General features: G+C 40.6%; 1 protein-coding gene across 6 annotated transcripts in view; it reads right to left on the bottom strand.

Annotated features, from left to right (window-relative positions):
* Positions 1–15440, bottom strand: part of KCNN2 (potassium calcium-activated channel subfamily N member 2) — a 543720-nt gene that overhangs the window by 98258 nt on the left and 430022 nt on the right. The window lies entirely within an intron of this gene.

The raw sequence follows: 15440 nt of genomic DNA, 5'->3' as shown, positions 1-15440 counted from the left end.
GCCACTAGCCAACACATTCCACTGATTTGTCAGCTATTTCTGGGACAGTTACAATGTGCCCAGCACTGGGCTAGGCCGCTGACTCATCGACAGAGGTGTCCAGAAAATGTAGGCAAACTGTCACCGATCTCAACCAAGACCTGGAGTACAGCCTAGCATGCTGCAGTGGACAGATGGAAAAATGAAGCAATGCATGAAAGAGAAATGACTCTGCTTTAGATTGCTTGTGGTCTGGTGGGTCCAACACAAATAGCCAAAGTAGTAAACATAATCCCAGCTACAAACTGGGAGAGATGCTTAAGTAGGTTGAGATAAAAAGTGTTTTAGAAGCCATGAAGAGAGAAACACAATGCCTCTTCAAATCTGTATTCAAACGTTCTTGCACTATAAATACTTAATTCAACTATTCCAAACATCAACAGAAGCAACCTCATATTTGTATCAAGTCAACTCTATGGCCATTAATCAAAGTGTCGATATGATTCTTCTTCCAACGGCTTCAGTTGGGGAGGTGAGGAGCTGTCACCTAGACTAGGGTTTAGCCAGCCAGTAAGGCACTAAAATTGTTTTTATTGTACACACTACTCTGAGGGATTTTCAGTATATTTAAAAATAGAGTAAGCTGGTCCAAGGAAAGAACAGGCTTTTCCAGGAGTTGGTAAGGGCATCCTTGGAGGTTTCAAGAATGGTCTGGATGACCCTGTCATGTTGACAGGGTTCAAGAAGTAAATAGTTGGAAAGGTCACCCTGAGAACCTTTCCCATGCCTATACTTCAAAAATCCTGTGACTCTGACCCGTAGATATGTGCATTGTAGGATTGTAGGTGTAGGTCACCCGGAATTGGGAATCTCACATGTGCAAGAAATCAGTGTATTAGTTTCTAGCTGAATTTCCTTAGTAGTTGTCATGTGAATCTGAAGTTACAATACTTTGAGATTTATTAAGTTTTTAATATTTAAAAGCATGATGGGTAGGCTTCTTATCCATACCAAGGCCTTGGGCAGAACAGATATTACCTTTTCTTTACAGAATTTAGACTGTCATGTCTTCACCAAGCTTACTTTGTATACAAAGCTTTATCTTCCATTTCACGGAGACTAAAAGGTCATCAGATGGGAACTGTATTAACTTCACTTATTTTGAGCCTTAACCTATTTTCCCTCCTTCCTCTCTTCCCATCTTATTCTCTTCTTTCAAGATCTTTCTGGGCCTGACCAGGCAGTGGCGCAGTGGGTAGAGTGTTGGACTGGGATGCGGAGGACCCGGGCTCGAGACCCCAAGGTTGCCAGCTTGAGTGCAGGCTCATCTGGTTTGAGCAAAAGCTCACCAGATTGGACCCAAGGTTGCTGGCTGAAGCAAGAGGTTACTCGGTCTGCTGAAGGCCCACGGTCAAGGCACATATGAGAAAGCAATCAATGAACAACTAAGGTGTCGCAACGAAAAACTAATGATTGATGCTTCTCATCTCTCTCTGTTCCTTTCTGTCTGTCCCTATCTGTCCCTCTCTCTGTCAATGTAAAAAAAAATAATAATAAAATAAATAAATAAAAAAGATCTTTCTGGGATCTCCATAAATCCCCTATTTGCTCCCTCTTCAACTCTTTCCTGTGTTCAGTATATCTTCAAGTCCCTACAACCTGCACCATTTCATACAAGTTAGAAGCTCAGATTTCTTTTCTTTTTTTTCTTTCTTTGTGTCAGAGACAGAGAGAAGGACAGATAGGGACAGACAGACAGGAAGGGAGAGAAATGAGAAGCATCAATTCTTCATTGTGGCACCTTAGTTGTTCATTGATTGCTTTCTCATTATGTGCCTTAACCAGGTGGCTACAGCGGAGTGAGTGACCCCTTGCTCAAGCCAGCGACCATGGAGTCATATCTAACTCCACGCTCAAGCCAGCAACCTTGAGTTCAAGCTAGTGAGCTGTGAGATGAGCCCGTGCTCAAGTCAGCAACCTCAGGGTTTTGAACCTGGGTCCTTTGTGTCCCAGTCCAACACTCTATCCCCTGTGTACCTCCTGGTCAGGCAGAAGCTCAAATTTTTTTGAAGCCTTCTTTCTCATTGCTCCTCTCTCCCCCATTCCCTCCACCAGCCATGGGTCATTGGGTGCTACTGTTTCAATACCTGGCATGTGGAAGGATCCATCCCTGAGTCCAGACTCCTCTGCCCTGGTCTAGATCCTGTGATAGGCTCTCAGCTGGATTTCCTGTTCCCAGATGCCCTTTACAACAATGATGCCAGGGTTTTCCTTATAAAGTACTGGCATTCTTTATATTACTCAACACCTGAATCTCTCCAGGCCCTCTCCAGTGTTTCAAGCAAAGTTTCTGGAAGTGTAAGATTGGACAGTGGCACAGTTCACTGTTTCAGGAGGTATTTGAGATAAATTTCACTAACAGAGAGACTCAGAATTTAAAAATATCATACTTTTTAGTAATTTATTTTCATTTTGGTCCTCTTTGATATACATCTAAGAAAAAAAAAGCATGAGCTTAAAGCTAACAGGTCAGGAGCAACCCTTACACATTTGTTGATTTCTCACTGTAACAAGCCTACAGTATCAGCTCAAGCGGTAGAAAAGGAACATGGGCAAATTAGAATTTAATAACAGTGTTTGGTTTCTGGATTTCTTTAGAGCACGTAATATAAATTTATTATTTACCATAGTGATGGCAAGCTCCTTTTAAAGGAAATATATTAAGAAAAATAAATGTCAATTTAATCAAAGATATGATGCAGGGGACACAAACATTATGAAGGAGGTATTTGGGAAGAGACCTATGGACTAAAATCACCCTCCTCATCGTCCTGCACATCAGCTCCAGGTTAGCTCATCTCCGACGCCATCCTTTATAATTCTTGGCTGTGCACACAGATGCCCCGTGGCTGTGTCTTGTGCCTCCCCTTCTCCGTCACTCTTATTTAGGCTGTTCCTCAGTCTGGGCTAGACTTCCTCACTTTTTGGCCTTTTGACATTCTAAGTCCCAAAGATATATTGGAGTCATCCCCTATGTTTTGTTTTTTTTTTTCCTGAAGCGGGAAATGGGGAGAGACAGTCAGACAGACTCCCGCATGTGCCCGACCGGGATCCACCCGGCACGCCCACCAGGGGTGACGCTCTGCCCACCAGGGGGCGATGCTCTGCCCCTCCGGGGGTCGCTCTGCCCGACCAGAGCCACTCTAGCGCCTGGGGCAGAGGCCAAGGAGCCATCCCCAGCGCCTGGGCCATCTTTGCTCCAATGGAGCCTTGGCTGCGGGAAGGGAAGAGAGAGACAGAGAGGAAGGAGAGGGGGAGGGGTGGAGAAGCAAATGGGCACTTCTCCTATGTGCCCTGGCTGGGAATCGAACCCGGGTCCCCCGCACGCCAGGCCAACGCTCTACCGCTGAGCCAACCGGCCAGGGCCCATCCCCTATGTTTTTAAATTATGGCTTAATGATGTGTTCTTGTCCCTCAGCTATGAAGCTTATCTTATTCTTGCTGATATTATAGTTTATTTACACATTTACCTTACTATGTTGCAAATCCCTGGAGAGCAAAGATTATGCTCTTTTTATATTTATGCTCCCACAACCAAGTAGAAATGCCAATATATATATATTTGTCAATGAGCTAAAGGGTGGGAATTTTCTATCTCATCTCATGGTCTGCTCCAGGACCCATGTGTAGCATTTATTTTTCTTTTACCAAGAATCTTTAGAAATAGGTTTTAATAGAAATAAAGGCAAATTGACCTTACTGAGTAGAAAACAACTTATGAAATACTTTTTAAGTCTCTGAAGAGGTTAGATTTCTAGTTGTCTTATTTACACTTCTATGAGTACTTTTGCTCATATTTTTGGGTGGGAAATAAGTGGGTTAGAAGCTGTGTTACAATCTAATTAGATCTGAGGATTTAAGGGCAGGACCTTAAAAATTAGCAAAACATCCATAATTAACCACTGAATCTCTTATTCAACAACTATTTATTGACTGCTGGCTTGACTGACCCGGGTTGTATGCTGGGTCCACACGTAAAGTCAAAACCACCACCCTGCCCTGGAGGAGCCACGCTGTGAGTCCATCACACAGTACTTGAAAATGGGGATTTGGTCTTGCTGCTTTGCTTCAGGTCACTCTCAGCCGACGATTAATGAACTTACTGAACGATGACTTTGCGCCAGCTCATGTGCTGGGTCCTGTGGTCCAGTGAATTTCTCTCTTCCAACTTTATTTGCAGCAATATACAATTTGTGACTTTTCTCTCCTAAAACAGTATCTGACCAATGAACAGTAATAAGCCCCCAGGCTTGTAAAACTATGTACTGTAAAAATCGTAAAAGTGCTAGTCATTTGCCAGGCAAAATGCCAACTGACCTTAGTAGAACTTCGCTTCTGTGTAATTCCAGTTAGATTCGTGCCAGATTATCTACAAGTCTCTGACGATGGTCTCTGTTCCATGAGGCCTGTGTTTGCTCAGAGAGAACAGCTTATAGCTGTGCCCAAAGCAAATTCCAGGGGACAATATAGCCAGACTTACCGGCTTGGCCTCATCAATAGTGTCCATGATGATGATAAGCACTGACCTCCCACTGATCCACAGGGTACTGAAAAGATGAAATTCATATGCACCATTTGGATTATAATTATTATTATATATACCAAATTATTTTATATATATATGTATTTATATATATTTATATATACATATTTATATGTAAATTCTATCTAGCCATCCCTAGTCCTTAAGAGACCTGCACACACAGCCTTTTTCTGTTTTTATAGAAGATTAAGACATATCTAAACAATTCTTTAGATGGAGCTGCCACCTTGTGTAGCACAAGTTCTCCTTCTGAGTCATGTTTTTCCTTTGTGCCTAGTGGTGATTTTAGAAAAGGCTCATTAACAGAATGGTTTCAGTAGAATACCAGTGACTAAATATTGGTAATGAAAAACTGAGAAACATAAGGGTGGCTCAAACACAGTATTTCCTTTCAAAATATACCCAGGAGATTATTAATTTTTTTTATTAAGTTAGAGGCGGGGAGGCAGAGACAGACTCTTGCATGTGCCCCAAACCAGAATCCACTGGGCCGGCTAGGCTGGGCCCTTGCTCTGTTGCTAGGCAACCGAGCTATTTTAGCGCCTGAGGCCTAGGCCATGGAGCCATCCTCAGTGCCTGTGGCCAACTTTGCTCAACCATTTGAGCCATGGCTGTGGGAAGTGAATAGAGAGACAGAGATGGTGGGTGAGGGGTGGAGAAGCAGATGGTCACTTCTTCTGTGTGCCCTGACTGGGAATCAAACCTAGGAATTCCACACCCTGAGCCAATGTGCTATTGCTGAGCCAACCAGCCAGACCTGATTAATTTCAATTTAAATAAAAGCAAGCAAATTACAGATACATTCTTTTAAAATTTAAGCTACCATAACAAGGCTTATCCCACATGTTGGCTTTTTTTTTTTTCATTTCTGTTTTTTTCACAATTTTACATAAATATGTTGGTTCACTAGTAATCATCACTATGGATTTTTTTCTTTCCAACAAAGATGATCTATAAAAAGTAAATGTAATACATGCTTTTTTAAACAAGAACATCCAAGGCTATGTGCAAAATAAGATTGTAAAGTGATTAAAGGCTGTATTGGAAAGGTACAAAAATCTGCAGCATTAAAAAAATAAACTTATTTTGAGAAAGAAGCTCATTGCAATTTTTAGTCACATCCCACCTATCTGTTTTAAGGATGAAAAATGTGGCTATCAGAAACATTGAGGAAGGAAGGGAAACCTTATTTTTACTGAGCTTAAAAACTGCTGTGAAATGATAATCCTTTGGGGTCAGAGCAGGCTCACCCAAAATGAGACAGATCTATAGTCAATCAGAACGACCAGATGGAATGAGGAAGTGAAGAAGGAGGAAGCTACGATGCAACAATAATATGAAATTCTTATCAAGCAAAAATGCCATTAAAGCTCTAGATCTTCTATAAAACAAGTTCTGTGAATGCTTTCTTAAAGTAATATAATGTTACCAACAACCATGATATTTTACCAGATAGCTGGTATTTTAGCCAAATAATAGCTTTTTAGATTCTTCTGAAGAACATTGTGTTTATGGAAAAGACAGTAATGCTTAAGAGAAATAGTGCCCCCCCAAAAAACTCACAAAGGACTTACTAGAGATTCATATAAGAAAATCAAACAGGAATTATTTTAATCTCTTGCTGGTTAATTTATCCCATGTTAAGTGATATAAGCTGACTTCCTAGAAACAGTCCTGCATTTGGAACAGTGACCATAAGACAAAAACAATCATGGTATTTTATGACAATACTCCATTACATAACAGCAATAAATATTGTTTTACCCTTAGAAATGCCAAGAAGAAGCAGTATCAAGTTAGATTTACCTGAAGCTCAGTCACACATTGTGAAGAACAATATGGGAAGAAGACTTTAGATAATTTTTCTAGTCAAAGTAAAGTCATTCTCTCAATATTCAATAACTATATTTTGGAGACCTCAATTCTAAATCCATCCCAAGATCTGTTCCTCCACAACTTCCAGATGCGATTTCTTAATGATTCAGTGTTTCCACTGATGTTACTCAAGGTTAATGAAGTCAAAACCCCAGAGACTAGATCCCTCAACTGTGATCTGATGAGCACTTCTTTCATATCTTGCTGCATTATCTTTAGGTGGAAAGAGGAGGTAGCTTTTCTTTAGCATATATTCAGAATGAATTACCAGTATCTAGCTAGGATGAGTCAGTATAGCTTAGGTCACTGATTCATATCCTTATGACACTTGGACCTATCACTTAAGACAATGTTAATGATCGATCCTTGGTCACCAAAAGCAGTGTATATATATTTAGTCCTAAATATATGATAACGATCCTTTGAAAAAGAAAACAAACTCCTTATTTAGCTGTGACAAATAGCAATTTATTGTCTGAACTCAAAATAAAATTAGAATAGTCTTTTCATAATATCACATTGTGCTTGAAACAAATTGGACAAAAATAATGTGACTTTAAGATCAGTAAACTTGTTTCATAAAATGATAGATAATAAATATTTTAGGCTTCGCAGACCAAAGATGGTCCCTGTCACAATGATCTAAAAAGGTAAAAAGTATTCCTTGTTCATGGGCTGTCCAAAAACAGGGACCAAATTTGGCTCATGGGCCATAGTTTGAGAACCCCTGCTTTACAGAGCTCAGCATCCTGGAGAGAGTATTTTTCATTCCCTCAGTTCTCCCTAGTATTTGTCCCCCCAAAATGATCAGTAAGCTACTCAGATGAAGACAAAGACTAAACCAGGTAAAAGAAAAGGCCGTGAACAAAGTCTTAAGTTATTATTCAAATAGTCTACTTGGACCCCTTCAAAGCTGTGATTACTTAAAGACATGATTGTATGGGAAAGTTAAACCTGCTGGTTTAAAACTCATGATGCTTTTTCGTTTTTTCCTGAGGCTGGGATTCTCAGAAGTCCTGCAGACCACGGTGAGCGGCACTAGCTGTGTGCCTTTAAACAGGAACAAGGCTAGGCTGCTTATCACCCATTAGGTTGCTTATTACTCTTACTTATTAACAAGGCTTTCCAGAAGTACTCATAACATTAAACATGCCACAGGACCTAAGCTGATGGCAGAGGGAACAACAGCAGTGATCTCAGAACACAGGGAGCTTCACGGAAGACGGCTGGCATGTTGCTCCAGGGGCATTCACCGGCATGTTTCACAGCACTTGGGAGTTCTGTCACTGATGTCACCCGGATGGCGTCCCCTCTGCCCTCTCTGTGCTAATCCCAGTCAGTGACTGTAGCCACACAGATGCTAGAGCCCATACAGCAACGCCCAAGATAAAAGACCAAGGAAGTCTGTGAGAAGCCTGTGTGCTCCCGCAGAGGAAATGAAAGTCCTTCCAGACTGAGCACTGAGGAGGGTTTCACAGGACAGCACGGCCTGTCATGTTTGTGACGGGGAGGCCGGGGGCCTGTGGGGCCGGCACATTCAGAGGTGTCAGATCTCCTAGACCAGTGTGCCTGCAGTCTTCAAACATTCAGCCAGCGCTATTTCCACCCCGCCACTTCAAAGAAATTTTAAATGAACACAGAGTGCCTTATTATCGTTTGTTAACTTACTAATAGTAAAACTCTAATTGCTTGCAAATGAACCAGTTCCTAGAAAGAGACGTAATAATTTTTTCCATATTTATCATACGTTTTTCCCCTCAGTAGTATTCCTTATAATGACTCTTATAGGGTTGAACTTTAACAGATGAAGTAACGCCTGAAGTGTTACTAATCACCTTCTATTGTTCTGACTGATGGAGACATACTGTGCAGAACATCTACCCCACAGGCCCTCATGGAGTGATGGTGGTTGCTGTTACTCTTGACGTGATAGAATTAGATGACTTATAAGGTCTTTTCTGACCCAGATATTAAAGGGCTCTGGGGCATGGGGATCAAGATGTAGCAGATATGGGTCTTGGCTGGCTAGAGAGTCGTCCCAGTGTGCTGGGGTCGTGGGTTCAATCCCTGGTCAGAGCACATATGAGAAGTAACCAATAAGTTCACAGATATATGGAACAACTAAGTGGAACAATGAGTTGATACAGTTCTCTCTCTCCTTTCTCCTCTCTCCCTCTCTCAAATCAATGAAAAAATAATGTACTAGATATAGTGAAAAGTTGGTTCAGGTGGGGCTTTTATACCTCCGTTTGCACAGGCTATAGAATTCCATTGGCACTCAAAGAATACACTTACACTGGAGAACACATCCCTTAACGGTTAGTCACCAAACCAGGATCAGACACAAGTTTTGAGCATATTATGCCAGTGATTAATGACTACAATAGTCTTCCTGGTTCTTCTTCAACCCCACAACAAACTTGCATCATGGCACCTTAATATCTTTTACCATCCAACCATTCATCATCACACACCTAACCAAAACACAAGCCCCATCATGATAAAAGCCCATGAACTTGATAGGGCTGAAAGATTGGAATTCAGATGAAACAGTAGGTGAATGGTGGATGAGAAGAGGAACAAAAGCTATGAGAATATAAAAAATAAAGAAACTTTAAACTAGAATAAAAATCCTGACAAAGTGGCCTCTCACTTCAATCTGACACTCCCAAGCGTTTTAGAACCTATTTAAAAAAAACAAAACTAACACCTTTCTAACCAGTAGAAAGTACAGTAGGCACAATTCCATAATAACAGCAGTAAATCTAAGAATACTCAATCCTTTCCAGACATATAGAAAGTCAGAAATTCTAAGGGCTGGTCACCACTAACCCAGGTTAAATTATTGACCAAAGTTGATCTTTCTGTACTAGATGCTTCACTGTTAATGCCATAAAACCACTCCCAAAATATAATAGTAAGTGGAGATTCAGGATAATTCTCCATAGACACCTAACAAAGTCACAGTTTTGTTCCAAAACCGAGAAGATCACTAATATGACCAATCAGCTGAAATATTAGGAAGCATATCTTTAAAATCAAGAAAGCTACTAAATTTAACTTTTCACTATGATCACTGACGAGATTTTCTGCCCATCTACTGGATCTGAATACAATGCACCTTACTTTGTGGCTTTCATATTTATAGACTATGATTCTTACATGAAGTTTCATAAGAGGTTCTACAGTTACAATATTAGATACCACAAAGTCTGCAAAAACTTATTTTTAAATTGCATCTTGTTCTGTTAGAATATTAAATACAATTTCATAAGTGGAAACAGTACTATTTTCAGGTGAAAATAGTAACACAGAAAGCTTTTAGAACACTAAATCTATGAGAGGAGACCTGAAAACAATGTTACTAATTAGGCAGTAGTCATTTGAAAAATCTTTTTCCCCTGCACCACTGTGGAATACCAAATGTCAAGTATCAATTGCCACATCCCTGTGATTGTACTATGATCTCCTGTCACTGTGATACAAAGCATGCCATGAAGAAAAGTCAAACAATGATCATGTGGTCAGGAAGCCCATCGCTAGACTATTACTCTTCCAAAGTCATAGGTGCTGACTGTCATAAAATCTAGTGAGGTCACAGAAAAGAGAGGGGGGAGCTTGGTTTTTAACAACCTTTATCTACATACTTAAAATAGGGTCAGACATGTTATAAATGTTTGCTTTTAGTCATGAAGAAAGCTGTGGATCAATGAAAACAAATTATTGCATTAACTGAGGAAAAAACAAACCCAAAACCAAGAATCTTAAATATCCGCATTGGAGGCAAGTCCAATGTAAAAATGACATTCTCTTTGGACTTCATTCTTCATAGCTACTACAAAGCAATGCAAACGCTAGAAAGATATTTCTCCCTTGCCCCTTCCTCTCTTTCCTGGTACTAGAAAACAAGGAAACCTTTTCTAGGTTACTAGAAAAGCAAGATTTCAGGGTAGAAAAAGGGTAGCAAGAAGTATATAAAGCAGAGAACTTAACAAGATATCAAATCTCTTCAAAGAGTTCATAGTCCCTGGGTATGTGTAGCTGGCTTTTATCCTATGTGGCTTTGGGAGGCAAGGCAAGCCTGATTTAGAGAAAAATAAGTATGTGTAGCTTCCATATGTACAAAAGACACAGGATGAAAATGAAAAGACAAGCCACAAAAAATATTTACAAATCATATATCTGATAAAGGACCAGCAACTAGAATGATCAAGAACTCTCACAATTTAATAACACAAATGACCCAGTTTATAAACGGGAAAAAATTTTAAATAAACATTTTGCCTAAGATGATATACTAATGTCTAACGATCATATTCAAAGTATTCACCATGATTAGTCATTAGACAATTGCAAATTACAACCATAATAAGATACCACTTTACTAGAATGGCTATGAGATTATATAAATAAATATATGTATATGTACACACATATGACTGACAATGTGGTATATCCATATCTATAAGATGTGATAAAATTGGAACCCTTATACAGTGGTGCTTTGACACACGAGCACTTTATATCACAAGCAATTTGAGAGACGAGCAATCACTTGCGGGATTTTTTGCTTTAAGTAACGAGCGAATATTTGAATTACAAGCTTCCGCCACCCGCCACTAGATAGCATTGAGTATGTCGAGAGTAAGTTATGGTAAGCGATAGCAGACGAAATGAAAACCTCCTCCGCCAGTCTCCTCCCCCTCCGCCAGCATCTTTGCCTGACCTTGAAGGTAAATAACATTTCATAAACCAGTTTATTTCTTTATATTCTCTCTTATTATGTATGTGTGTGTGTATTTGTTTTTTGTTTGTTTGTTTGTTTGTTTTTGGACAGAGACAGAGAGAGTCAGAGAGAGGAATAGATAGGGACAGACAAGAAGGAAGAGAGATGAGAAACATCAATTATTCGTTTCATCACCTTAGTTGTTCATTAATTGCTTTCTCATATGTGCCTTGACCGGGGAGCAACAGCAGACCAAGTGACCCCTTGCTCAAGCCAGCGATCCTGGGCTCAAGCTGGTGAGCCTTGCTCAAACCACATGAGCCTGTGCTCAAGCTGGCGAGCTCAGAGTTTCCAAACCTGGGTCCTCTGTGTCCCAGTTCAATGTTCTATCCACTGCGCCACCTCCTGGTCAGGCTGTGTTTGTTATTTATAAGTATATTTTCTTATATAAAGCATATAAAATAAAAAATTCATGTGGTTTTTGGGGGCCAGAACAGATTAATTGCATTCCCATTAATTTAAATGGGGAAATTCGATTTGACACACAAGCAAATGGAGTCACGAACTCGGCCATGAAACGAATTAAACTCATGTGTCAAGGTACCACTGTATATGGCTGATTTCTGGTGGGAATGTAAAATGGCGCAGCCACTTCTATATGTCTACCTAAAAACCAAAACATATGTTCACACCAAGACTTCTGCGGAAAATGTTCACAGCAATCCTATTCAAAGCAACCCTAAACAGGAAGCCTTCTAATGTGTATATCAGCTAGTGAATGGATGAACAAAATGTGGCTTTGTAAGTATTCTTACCACAGAATATTATCCACTGATAAATAGAAAGAAACTATGATTCACACTACAGCACAGATGTACACCAAAAATTTAAACTAAGTAAAGGAAGCTGGATGCAAAACTCTATATTATCTAATTCCATTTCTATGAAAGGCTCAGAAAAGCAAATCTATAAAGACAGGTTAATATATTAGTGGTCACCTGGGATTGAAGGGAGCAGGGGCTTAAACCACTTGAGGAAATAGGATTGGGGGGTAACAGAACTGTTTAAATCTCAATAGAGGTAATGGTTGCATGGCTCTAAACATTTACCATAAACTCATGGATTATATATACCCTTAACATGTATGTATAATTTATGCCTCATAAAATTGTTTTTAAAAAGCCACACAAGAATGACAAGAGTTCTTTTGTCTTTTTATACTTTAGCCAAAAATTATGGTGAAACTGCACATGAAGATTTTTTTTTATCATTCCTTTAATATTCATCAAGTACTTATTGAACAATGACCATGTTCTCAAAATGGCTTTGACTTTGCCACCATGCTAGGTTTAAGTATCCGATGACCAGGCCTTTTTCTGTATCTCTAGGAATTTGGCAGCGATCAGACAATTCATCTATGGGCTTTTGAATGAGCGATAGGACAGGGCGGAACAGCATTCAAGGACCGATACTGCCCACCTCAGGGTCTCAGAAAACCTCAGTAGATTAGACCCTACTCCACCAGACTGGCCAGCAGCAGAGAAATGGTCCACCCAGTCCCGCCCAGCAGCCAAGCAGAGCAGCCTGTCTGACAAACATTAGGTGCTCTACCTGCCAATACCAGCTCTGGGTTCCAATTCTAAACCTCATCTCGTTCCCTAAAGAATTCCTATAATGGCCCTGGCCGGTTGGCTCAGCGGTAGAGCGTTGGCCTGGCGTGCAGGAGTCCCGGGTTCGATTCCAGGCCAGGGCACACAGGAGAAGCGCCCATCTGCTTCTCCACCCCTCCCCCTCTCCTTCCTCTCTGTCTCTCTCTTCCCCTCCCGCAGCTGGGGCTCCATTGGAGCAAAGATGGCCCGGGCACTGGGGATGGCTCTGTGGCCTCTGCCTCAGGCGCTAGAATGGCTCTGGATGCAACAGAGCGACGCCCCAGAGGGGCAGAACATCGCCCCCTGGTGGGCATGCCGGGTGGATCCCGGTCGGGCACATGCGGGAGTCTGTCTGACTGACTCCCCGTTTCTAGCTTCTGAAAAATGAAAAAAAAAAAAAAAAGAATTCCTATAACATTGAGTCCATTAATACGTACTAAAGTTATAAAAACAATGTAATATAATAGAAGGCAGACTTGTCCAAGCTTTATGCATGTTCCAAATGTACACATTTTACTGCATGTAAAGGCACTTTTTTAGTCTTAAATTTCTTTTTTTTAATTTTTATTTTAATGCTCTTTTGCAATAAGGTAACATTTAAAAAAAAAGGATATAAACTTTTAAAAAAGTAAAAACAATCATGCAGGCAAATAGAAAAACTTGAGTTTACTCCAACCAAGCCTCCCCCCCATATGCTAAGAAAAGTATTTATTTCCTTAAAGACAAAATGTTAGGGCACTAACATTAGACTTTATGTTCTTTGTTTTTATGTAAAGCCATAGTTCCGAAGCTAAACTGCTTGAGAATGGCACACAGGATTGCTTACACACACCTGTCTAATGTACAATAGGGAGGATCAAAGGGATTTTCCCAAGTCAGGGGCACTGCGGATACATATTCCATAAAGTCTATCTGTCAGCATGGGTGTCAGGATAAGGAGGACTAATGAACTATGTGATCAGTGAGGTGGACTTTCTGAGCTGTCCAGCTTCTCGTCCTTTCTGCTTGAATATAATCACTGACATTTTCAAACTGCACTCTTCCAACCAGGATCTCAAAGCATCTTGCCGACAATATTAATCCTCATTTTTCTCTCAGAAGGTAGACAAAAACAAATCTTATCTATGTGAGAAGGAAGAGAATATTGAGTGTGTGAGAGTACTGGCTTCTCTTTCCATAGGACTTTAATGATCAATTTACTTGGAAAACATTATACTGAGCACTGATGCTTTGCAAATCACAGAGGTATCCCGAGTGCTTTCAAACTGCCAACTTTTATACCTTCAAAGAGCCCATTTTAAAGCTGTGACTCGTTTATGAGCCTGAAAATGCTATATCTGTACGCATGAATCAGACCCTGGAAATATTAGTTTACAAAGTATTACATTACCATTAGCCACAAGTTACAAGCCCATTGATGAAATGCTTAGCGTTTACTTAGCAACAGCGGAAACTTGAAGGGGTGAGGCATAACCTAATTATTTGGTATAGTGTAAAATGTCAGGTTGTTTCCCTGGCACTGCAATACTTGTTCTATGACTACTTTCAGAACTACCGAAGAAATTTAATCACAGGTAACGTGTTTCAAATTAAAGTTAATCAAAAGGAAATAAGGCATCTCTGGTGGTCAGGTTCTGAAAAAGAATCGACCTCTGACCAGACCTCTTAAAAATATAAAATAGGCCCTGGCCGGTTGGCTCAGTGGTAGAGCGTCAGCCTGGCGTGCGGGGGTCCCGGGTTCGATTCCCAGCCAGGGCACATAGGAGAAGCGCCCATCTACTTCTCCACCCCTCCCCCTCTCCTTCCTCTCTGTCTCTCTCTTCCCCTCCCTCTTCCCCTCCCGCAGCCGAGGCTCCATTGGAGCAAAAGATGGCCCAGGCGCTGGGGATGGCTCCTTGGCCTCTGCCCCAGGCGCTAGAGTGGCTCTGGTCGCGACAGAGCAACGCCCCAGGTGGGCAGAGCATCGCCTCCTGGTGGGCGTGCCGGGTGGATCCTGGTCACACACATGCCGGAGTCTGTCTGACTGCCTCCCCATTTCCAGCTTCAGAAAAATACACATTTAAGAAACTAGACAGCAGATACTAAACACAACTGAAATGCCATTCCTCAGGCTGTCTGGTAATTTGAAAAATACCAAGTTCATTTTCATCTATCAGTTTTTAGTAATGAAAATATTACTTTTAATCCACCTACATGTAGTTTTGCTTATTCAGAGTCTATTCAAAACAAGTGCCATTTGTATTTCCACTTTGAGAAAAGCAAACCATTCTTATGTCACTTTCAGAAAAACATGTCCCATAACTAACACATACTAGTTAATGCCTACTTAAATGCTCTTAGAGATAAAACAATGAGAGAAATAAAAACAGTAAGTTTATTTAGCCACTAATGTCTAAACAAAATGAATCTTTTTTTTCAGTGACAGAACTAGTACCTAGCTTCTCCAGTTTATCAGAGACGGTTACGTTTGCTTTTGTGCTTGTAACACTGCCGCCATAGTTCCTGGATCCCTCTTCTTCCCTGGTTCTTCTTCTTCATCCAGAACTTACCCCCTCTCTTATGAAACTTGTAGGGGAAAAAAAAGAACATAAAGAAAGTTCTTTTTTTT

Source organism: Saccopteryx leptura, chromosome 4 (assembly GCF_036850995.1).
Source record: "Saccopteryx leptura isolate mSacLep1 chromosome 4, mSacLep1_pri_phased_curated, whole genome shotgun sequence".
Classification (NCBI taxonomy): domain Eukaryota; kingdom Metazoa; phylum Chordata; class Mammalia; order Chiroptera; family Emballonuridae; genus Saccopteryx; species Saccopteryx leptura.
Note: the sequence above shows the minus strand (reverse complement) of the source record. Positions and strands in the feature narration are given on the sequence as shown.